Raw genomic sequence first — 10,120 nt, 5'->3', positions numbered from 1 at the left:
ATGCAACGGACAGTAATTGCTCAATCGAGGTCAAAGGTGATCAAAATGGTATTTATTCAAAACCTTCTCATCACTCCTCATTAAATCCTCACCCACAAGTTAATTTCTAATTATTCTTTTCAAATTGGGATTAATTTCCAAATTAGTTGATTAATTACCAAATTAATTGCAAGATATTATTTCACATAATATCTTGCAATCAATCCCACAAATCAACCATATGTGGCCGGTCCCAATTCTCCTAATAGGGCCGGCCACACCCATATATATAGCCCCTCATTTCTCCAAAAACATTCTAACTTTGGCATGGAGACTCTTCGGCCAAAGCAACCCCACCCAAAAAAAAATCATTATGGGCGCGTGAGCTTTTTGGCCTTGATCTTAGGTGTTAATTGTTTTATAGGTGCATTTTCATCCAAGAAGAAGAAGACGAAAATTTGCATCCACAAATTGGTGCTTTCATTGAGAGTCTTGATTAACACGCTCGTAAAAGACTCTCGCATTCAAGGTTTTTCGTTTTCTTGTTCATTTATAGATTTTTCATACGTTATTATTCTTGGAATTTTTGTTTATAAAAATTCTTTGATAAAATGTAAAAGAAAAGTACAATGACTAGAAACTCGGAAACCACTACGAACAAAACTTCCAATGTTTAAGAATTAGGACCACGACGACCCACAAAGCTCAACGCGACGACAAGTGGAGCGGCTCCACCCCCACGGGGCACTACCGTAGCAACCTTTGGCAAATCCATGACCCACAGTGAGTAACAAGCCCAAGCGTCAAGAGCAGCCCAAGTCCAGCACACGACCCAGGACCCGTAAGCCCAAGATATGCCAAAGATAGCCCAACGCCCCGCGCCACTCTAAACCACACGGGCCTAAGCCCAAGGCGAGCTGGCCCTAGCTGTGACCCGATGCGAGCCCAACGCACACTCGAGCAAAGCCCAAGCCTCTCATCGAGGTGCGCCGCATGCCAACCAACCCACTCCCGTGGCCTCCCAAGCAGCCCAAACCTGTCCAGGACCGGTTCAACCGTCCCAGCTTCAGATTTCTAGGCCGACGATTGAACTGGGGGTTTTCACCCTATTTCTCCGTAAATTTGACATTTCCTAACTCAAATCTCCCGCTTGGAGTCCATTACACTTTCGTTACTCAAAGAGATGCATTCCGTCTAAGTTCTTCCAACCCAAATAGTGAACAACACTTGTCTCAAAAAGTCATAGAGTTGACAAGCGCCCTCGCATAGCAGATGACCTTGGTGAATCAACTTTTGCAGCTCACTGAGATGCAACGTGCCCCTGACGAGGTATCCCGAAGTAGGACAAGGGTAGATGAATAACCTCTCCAACAATGTCCCGGCAAGTAGCCACTCGACCAGTGATGTGATATAAACTAACACATAAATTAGACCCTTTTTAGATAGTTATAGTATATGAAAGTAGGATCGTTCTAGGCCGGGGATTAGGAGGGCTCCTAATCTACACAAATTAAACTCTAAATCACTAAACTGACTAAAAAACAGAAAACTAAACTTAAACAACTTAAAACAAGGTAAATAGACTCAAATAACACAAAACTGACTCAAATAACCCAAAACAAGTACTAAGGAGTGATTTGGACGAAAATCTAACTAAATAGACTCAAAACACTAAATGGGGGTTGTTGTGACAGCCCGTCCCGGAAATTTTAAAAACGTACGCGTGAAAAGACGGTTTTGCCCCTAGTGCGTTTCCTTTACGTTTTGTGTTATGTTTTTTTTGAGTTTTGTTGGCATGTTTTGGGCCACACACATTCTCCCACACTCCACACCCTTTTCTCCTTATTCCTGCACCCTATCCCGAGCCCCATTCCTTTCCCATTTTCCTTGAAACGTACGGACACACACACAAACTCATCAAACCTCCACAGATCGAAGAAACCAAGCACATATTCATGCTCGTGAGGCTCGTAGGAATCCAACCATACCCATTTCAGGTGAGAATACCTTCATTTTCACGTCGAACTCACGATGCCCGATTTTGGTACTGTTCATGCACACGTAATTTCTCACGTTTTTGGGAATTTCAAGCTTGTAGGAAGATTGGTGAGGTCCCTAGGAGGCTCGGGGTGGTTCATTTGAAGGTTTTGGACGTCGGGATCACGAGTTTCGAGGTTGGCCGGAGTTGGGGTGATTTTTCAGGTGAGATTTTGTGGATTTTAGCACTTGAAAGTAGTATGATTGTGTTCCTCTCGTTGTAAGCTTCATTTTGGTACCAATTTTGTGAAATTTGGGTGAAAAACGAAGAAGTCACAAAGGTTTGAATTTTTCCTGATTTTCCGGCGCCGGAGCCTCGCCGGAGGAGACGACGGAATATTCCGTCAAATCTGACGGAATATTCCTGACGCCGTTGACGGTTACCGTTAGGGATAACGGAATATTCCTAACGGCGTCAGTTGACGCCGTCAGCGTGCCAGGCACGTGCCTGCGCATGGCCGGCGCATGTGGCCGTGCCTTGGCCGGCGCGTGCGACGATGAAAAATTATTTTAAAAATATGGGGATGTTCCTGAGGTTGAGTAGATCACGTTGGTGTATTCATACACCCCATTTGAGCATTGTATGAGAAGTTATTTCTAAAGGTTGGTTATGTGCTTTAAAATTAACGTTTTTGTAGTTGTTTCGCATATAGGTGATACCTATCCCGAGGACGAGCGTGGTCACTCGAGGCAGGGGGGCTACGACCCTTCCACATACCAGTGAGTGGGCTTTTGGTTTTCCGTATATACCTATATACTTATATTTTCCCAGAAATGGATTTAAATGTTTAGTAGTTATGCCATATATTATATTGCCGTTGTTATGCATAGTTACTTGCATTGGTATATACCCTTGTTCTTAAAGTATAGTGAAGCATGACATAGAGGGAATCCCTTTTGATCTACAATTTGTAGAAAAACAAGTGTGGGGAAGGTGTTTTTCATGGAAATCTATGAAAATTGTACATTTTGTGTGCCAAAGAAAAAGAAAGGGCACAAAAGAAAGAAAAAAAAAGTTGAAGAAAAGAAAGAAAGAAAAAGAGTTGGAAATAAGTGAGAATGAACTCACAAGTATTGGTTGTTGAAGAAAGGGTCCAAAAGTTTGAATATGGCCTTAAGTGTTGTGTGAAGTTTCCCTTGGTGTTCAAAGTTGATTTCTGCATTCAAAAGTGAATTCTAAGTGTTTATTTCATACATATATATGCATGCTTATGCCGCAGAAAACGACCCCGATCCATTCACCCATTCACTCATTCATTCATTCATTCAGCCATCAAACACCATAATTCACACCACAAACACCTAAATCACCATAGTGCCGCAAGCAAGGAAGGAAGGTGAAGAAGAGTGTCGTGCAATCTGCCATCCAAGGGAGTGTTGTGCCTACCATTGGAGTGTGGAGTGCTTCTGGGTTCTTTCTATCCTTAAGTTTAGTTCAATGTTTGTTTTAATTTGGTTTTCAATTATGATGAACATGAGGAACTAATTTCTTTATAATTGGAGGTGAATTCGAAGCCATGATTATATGTTTTATATGAATTGATTACATCCAATTATTGTTTCTTGAGTCTTGAATGTGATTTGCTTATCTGAGTTATCAAAACTTGTTTATGTATGTTGATTGAGGGTCGACACTTAATTTGCATGCATGAATTTGATGCTAGAGTATAAGGGAGTTTCACCTAATCGTTATGAAGTTATATTCACAAGTAGTGGAAGTCACTAGTCATGATTGTGTTAAGTAAATTGTTGGTATGAGTATCATGTTTTTCATAGTTACGAATGCCTCGTCAATGCTTATGGTTTTCAAAGAACTTAATGACCTTTGATATGTCTTTATATTATGTTTTTCATAGTTAGGGAACTTGATAAGGGTAATTTGGTTGTGATGCGTATCCCATCCAATTCAATGAGTTAAGGAAAATCTGAAAGTTAATTTGTGTTTTTCACGGTTAATATGGGGCATTGTCATTCATACTCTAAAGGAATAATAACTGGAAATTGGTTTGTATGCATATGTCATGTGTGGAGAATGACCCTCTAACTAGTCTTTCACCCTTTTTAATTTCACCAAATTCATTTTTATAAAGTGTTTTATGCAAAATTTCTGTTTTAAGTTTTAAATTTGTCAAAAACAATCCTCCTTTCCTTGAATCTTGTTATTTGAGTCAAAATATGTTTTCTTTTAGTCTTTTGAGTCAAGTTAAGTCTTACTTTCGTCAAAATCACTTGTTAGGTCTAGAATGGAGTCTTTTTTATTGTTTGTTGCTGTTTTGAGTGTTTTTAGTTAGTTTTCAGTCTATAGAGTCTAATTTAGTGTTTTTGAGTCTTATTTGTGTTGATTAGCATCCCTAGTTAATCCCTGGTCTAGAACGATCCCTACTTACATATATACTACAATTGATAACATTAGAGTTTAATTTGTGTGTCAAGTTAATTTTCACATCAATGAGCTAGACAAATGCACACTGCACATATATATTCAACAGAGAAGACGATTGGCAACCGCACCTACCTCATAATTTTGGAGAAGATGAAGGAGAAAAGACAATTATGGTACTTTTTTAATTAATTAATTGTTTTTAAATTTTTTTTATTCATATAATACAAATGTGGTTTCTACATCAGTAAAAATATGGGTCCTATATCTGACATATCATCATTTAACAGCCAAATTAACGAAAAATATAACGGGCGATAACATTGGAATGAATAGTAAATAAATGTATGAAATTGGAATATTTTAAAGATGATGTATGAAGTTGCAATTCCAGCCAAACTTGAGGGTGCAAATATAATTTACCCTATGATTTTTGTACACATTTTAATAATTTGTTGAATTACATGTTGTTTAGAACTTTAATGTACAATACATGAGTCTATTATACATGTACATACATAGTTTTCATGTACATGTTTTTTCACACAGCTTTTAATAATACATATTAAATTCAAATATTCTGTATGTATTTTTAACATATTATGAAAGAAATAAATGTAAAGAAAAAATATTTAAATCTAAGAAAGCAAAATTATTCAAATTGTTTTTAGTTTTTTCGAAGAATTTTTCACGTTTGATATATGTACTAACATATCCTTTTCAAATGTTCTGTATCTATCACTATTGCATGTACGAAAAGCAGATGTTCTCAGTAGGACATATGTCCATTTCACGATCAACTTTATTTCTTAAACGCGTTATTTTAAAAGATGTTCTCAATAGGACACGTCCATTTCACGATCAATTTTTTTTTATTTTTATAATAAACAATATTATCTAAATTAAAATGAAATAGACTAATAATTACATTTAACGAGAATCAAATCTAAGTAATGTTTTTTAAGGCGAAGGAGTAATTTAGGTTTCGCAAGGCGATGCAGAAGCTTTGAGGCATTGATGCGTAAATCTTTTTCTTATTTAAAAATAAAAGAGAACTCTAATTGGTATTCTAAAATTCTCATTTTGCACTTTAAAATTTTTATATTTAGAAAGAAAAATACACTCGTGAAGAGTAAATGAAATTTTTAGAGTGTTTCCCAAATTAAAATATAACATATAAGATATACAAATAAAAATGTAAAATTATACATTTTGAGTTTATCTAAACTACATACTAATAGAATCTTCTTTGTCAACCAAAAGAGGGTAAAATGATTATTTAGTCTTCTATCACAACAAAAAAATTAAAGACAGTAGTGTAATTTCACAAAATAAAATTTTTCTATTTTTTATTAAAACCTTACATACAAATGATTTTAACATCTTTAATTTTTAAAAATAAAAAAATAAATAATAAATAAAAATAAATCGCTCTCCCTCTCTCCTCACTCTCACGCTTTTCCTCTCTTCTTTAATTTCAAAAACAAAAATTAAAAATTTCACATACTTTGTATGTGGGCATATACTAGTTTTTAATAATTCTTTCAATTTTAACGGGCCCAAGTATATTTCTTCCTAATTTAAATCAGTTGTTTGGGAATTTTTATTAAAAAGGGAGGTGCATTTGAGTTTTCAGTAAAAGAAAGTCATTGAAACGGCAATGTTACACGCTACGGATCATCGTCTTCTTCACAACATCGTCTGCTTCTGCAACTCACTCCCTCTCCCACTCTTCAGATCTGGTGCGAGTGCCTTTGCGCTTTCTCGGTGAAAGCGTGCGCTTTTTCCGGAGTTACGCACGCCTGAACAGGTAAAGCATGTGCGTTTTCTGGCTGTGTCCAAGGCGTTCGGGACGCCTTGCCGCAAGGCGCACCTGAGCGCAATCGCATGCTAATAAAAACAATAAAAACTAATCGAAAATAGTTTGAAACCTTTGAGTTTTAACGATAATGATAAAATAAAGGGTAAAATGAATAGTACCATGATTGACCTTTTAGTGTAAAAATATGGGTTTCCGTTAAAATAAACAGTACCGAAAGCTTTTCGTTAAAATTCCCATAAAAATGTGGCATGCTAAGGAAATCATATTTTGTAAACCTATCATCAACTGCCACATCATATTTTTGGGCGCACCTTATTGTGGTGGTTGGTGGTGGAAATCTTTTGTTAATGATTTAAAGAAGAAGTCTAACTATTAACTGAAACATATGATTTACAAAATATAGTTCAAGTAGATCATCTCTCTAACATAACCCTAAAACAATTGTTTATCGAGACTACTTCAAGACTTCAACATTTCGCAAAAAGAGTTCCATTAATAGATATTTTAGATATGGAAATTCATATAGATACTGTTGAAGACGTGTAATTTTATCTTGCCATCATAATTTTGAATATTTTGTGGACCAAAGAAATTATTTGTGTTTTGGTCTTAAGTTTTAGGAGTGTTGCGTACACAACTAGTCACACGTAGTCGTTATAATAATTAGTCTTTGTGTTGTGGATCAAAATGCTTCCTATACTTCATAATACTTGTATTCATTACATATTAGTCTGTATCCAAACAAAATGATTGCCTACCAAAATAGACTTACGTTTCCTAATAGTCACCTCTCGACTCCCCGTAATGAGTTAATTGCAAATTACAAAAGTTCACGTATGTACTGAAATGAATTATCAACATCGGAAAAAGAAAATTTTATGTCCACTTATCAAACTATAGTTTGTCAGAAAAAGAAGAGTTAATTGCAAGTTTGCTGATTAAAAAGGTCAGCTACGATGCTCTAAAATTATCAGATAGACGGGCCAAAGATCTACTTCAAAAACATTGATATATTGTTCCCAACTTGGTAATTATCAACTACACAATCTATCAGGTATGAAATTTTATTACAAAAGGTCTTGGTATTAGTTGGAGTGTGGTTAAGATATTTAAACTCTTATTTTGTCAGAGATACGGTCAATGTGGGATATTTCAACACATCCCTTCATGTGGGATATAAAGAAAAGAAGCCAAGCCTCGTGGAGCCAAAGAGACTCACCCTACAAGCGGGGCCAAGAGACCCACTATTATCGCACAGAGCCAAGAGGACCCACCCATCGCGTGGCAGTACAGGGCGGCTCCCTGACTTTGATGCCATGTGAAATTATCAAAGAGATGGGCCAAAGGCCCACTCTAACAACATCAATATTGTCCCTTACTTGGTAATTGTCACCTACACAATCCATCAGGTGTGAGGTTTTATCACAAAATGTCTCGGTATGAGTTGGAGTGTGGATATTTAAACTCTTCTTTTCTTAAAGATACTATCGATATGAGATATTTCAACAGATGCTACATCCTACTTAATGGTATGAATTTTATGCTGGATTTGACTGTTGTAAAAAATCATTAAATCACTATATATAAAATCTAACAATTAGTTTTTTCGAACCACTCAGTATTACTTAGTGTAAAAAAAATATCGCGTATAATGATAGACTGATATTCCAGTCTGTTGTAAATATGGTGGATGTCCACACTAACCACTAATCCACTAAGCTACAAGTGGGAATAAGAGTTGTTTTCACTGTTTGCCGAAGCTTGCCTCATATGACTCCTATTTTCTATATAAATACAAACTCCACACAACATCAAAGAGATAAGTTCACGGAAGAGGAAGAGAGAGAAAAGAGGAAGAGGAGAGGAAATAATAGAGAGAGTTATTTTTGTACTCCCATTATTCTAAATCAAATTATAATGAAAGCACCCTTTCTGCCCCAAGGATGTACTTTAGTCACACTGACTGTAGAGTAACCTTGTAAATTTTGTGTCTTATTTATTTCTTCCACTCCACACACATAGTCGATTTTACAACATGTTATCAGCACGAAAAGCTCTCATGTCAGTAGACAGTACAACGCCATAAATCAGGTGAAGCACTATTTCCCTCTCACCTCCGTCAGCTAAAATCTCACAGAAAAAGGTATGTTCATTTTCCATCTCTCCCACCGCACCAGAAGCGTCCCACCGAATTTCGGTGAGAATTGAAATTTACAACCTGTAGTCGTTACGAAATGAGAAAACTTGTACTTGACAATTGGTTTCCAGAGATCCAGAAGAATCTCATCAAACTTAGAAACCCAGATCGCGTTGTTTTCAACGGATCTCGAGGACTCCCATGAATCCTCAGTTGTCTGAGATGGTGATGGCAGGACTAACTCCACACAAGCCTCCCTCTCTTGTGCCTCCATCAATCTCATTGTCATCTAGTATGGAGGTTCTTTCTTCGCGATGCCATGTTCCCTGGGCCATGCAAGAACAACGCCAATCTCTGATAGCCTTTTGGATTAAATTGAATTTGGGCGACCTCCACTACAACCCAGCTAGCCCTAGGATCAAGACTGGCAGAGACAGAGAAGGAAGAAAAATAATAAAAACAAATATAAAGGTTTCTGATGGTGCACGGAACCATGTGGAAAGAAATATATATATATATTTCATGTTATTGTTATGTGAATGGTGTTGGTTTAAAACACTTTCACAAGTTCTATTTACTTTAAAGCAATTTATTTATCATGGACGGTTTTACCGCCTACTGCTTTAAGTTTTGATTTTTGTGAATGGTGTTGAATTAAAGCCCTTGTCACAAGCTTTATTTACTTAAATGCAATTTATTCACTATGGTTGGAATTACCGCCTATTGCTTTAATTTACTTATTATACTTTCTTTTGTTACAATAAGTATATATAGGACCTAAAGTTCCCTCATCAGATCAAAACCTGCAGTTTCTTGATACTCATCATAAAAAAATGATTGGACCCGAAGTTCCATTATATAAAAAGATTGGGCATGAAGTCCCTAGATTCTCAGATTCGGACATGAAGTTCCTTAATGAGTACAATAAGTTTGAAGTGCCACAATGCCTTAACTTAACTGTAATAAAGGCTAGAAGAGTCTCAGTCCACACCAGAAGTTCCTTATATCCATACTCAAAATGGTTTAGCAGAAGCATTTATTAAGCGGATGAAATTGATTACCTGCGCTTGCTCATGAAAACAAAATTGCCAATTTTTACACGGGTACATGTTATTTTGCATGATGCAGTCGGTTGAAATTTGTTACCAACCATCAATACTTCTCAGTACAACTCGTGTTTGGGAACCAGCCAAACATTATACATTTACAAGTTTTTTGTTGTGTTATCTATGTGTCTATCGCACTGCCACAACGTACTGAAATGAGGCATCATCGCAGATTAGGCATTGGTGTTGAACACCATCTATCATTCAATATTTAGAACCCTTGACTGGGGATATGTTTACCACGTGGTTTGCAGACTATCATTTTGATAAGACAATTTTCTCGCTGTTTAGGGGAGAAAATAACATCATTCCAGAAGAACGATGAGAAAATATCATTCCAAAAGAATGATAAGAAAAGACCGTTCCAGAAAAATGAAGAGAATTTGTCTTGTTTTGATTCACGAAGCAATCAATGAGAAAATAAAGTAAGAATAATTGAATGATGCAATGATGTGTCAATCAAATGCCAGATGCATTTAATGATGCAACGAAAGTGATAAAATCACATATCGTTGCTGCAAATGTGCCTACAAGAATTAATATCCCAGTTGGACAAAATAATGATGCAGTAAATGATTTATCTGTTGCACGCCTGAAGTGTGGTAGACCCTTAGACTCAAAAGATTCAGTCATTCGAAAGAAAAAGAATATGACACTGC

The sequence above is a fragment of the Pyrus communis genome, chromosome 17 (genome assembly GCF_963583255.1).
Source record: "Pyrus communis chromosome 17, drPyrComm1.1, whole genome shotgun sequence".
Lineage (NCBI taxonomy): Eukaryota > Viridiplantae > Streptophyta > Magnoliopsida > Rosales > Rosaceae > Pyrus > Pyrus communis.
The sequence above is the reverse complement of the archived record's forward strand: the minus strand, read 5'-3'. Positions refer to the sequence as shown.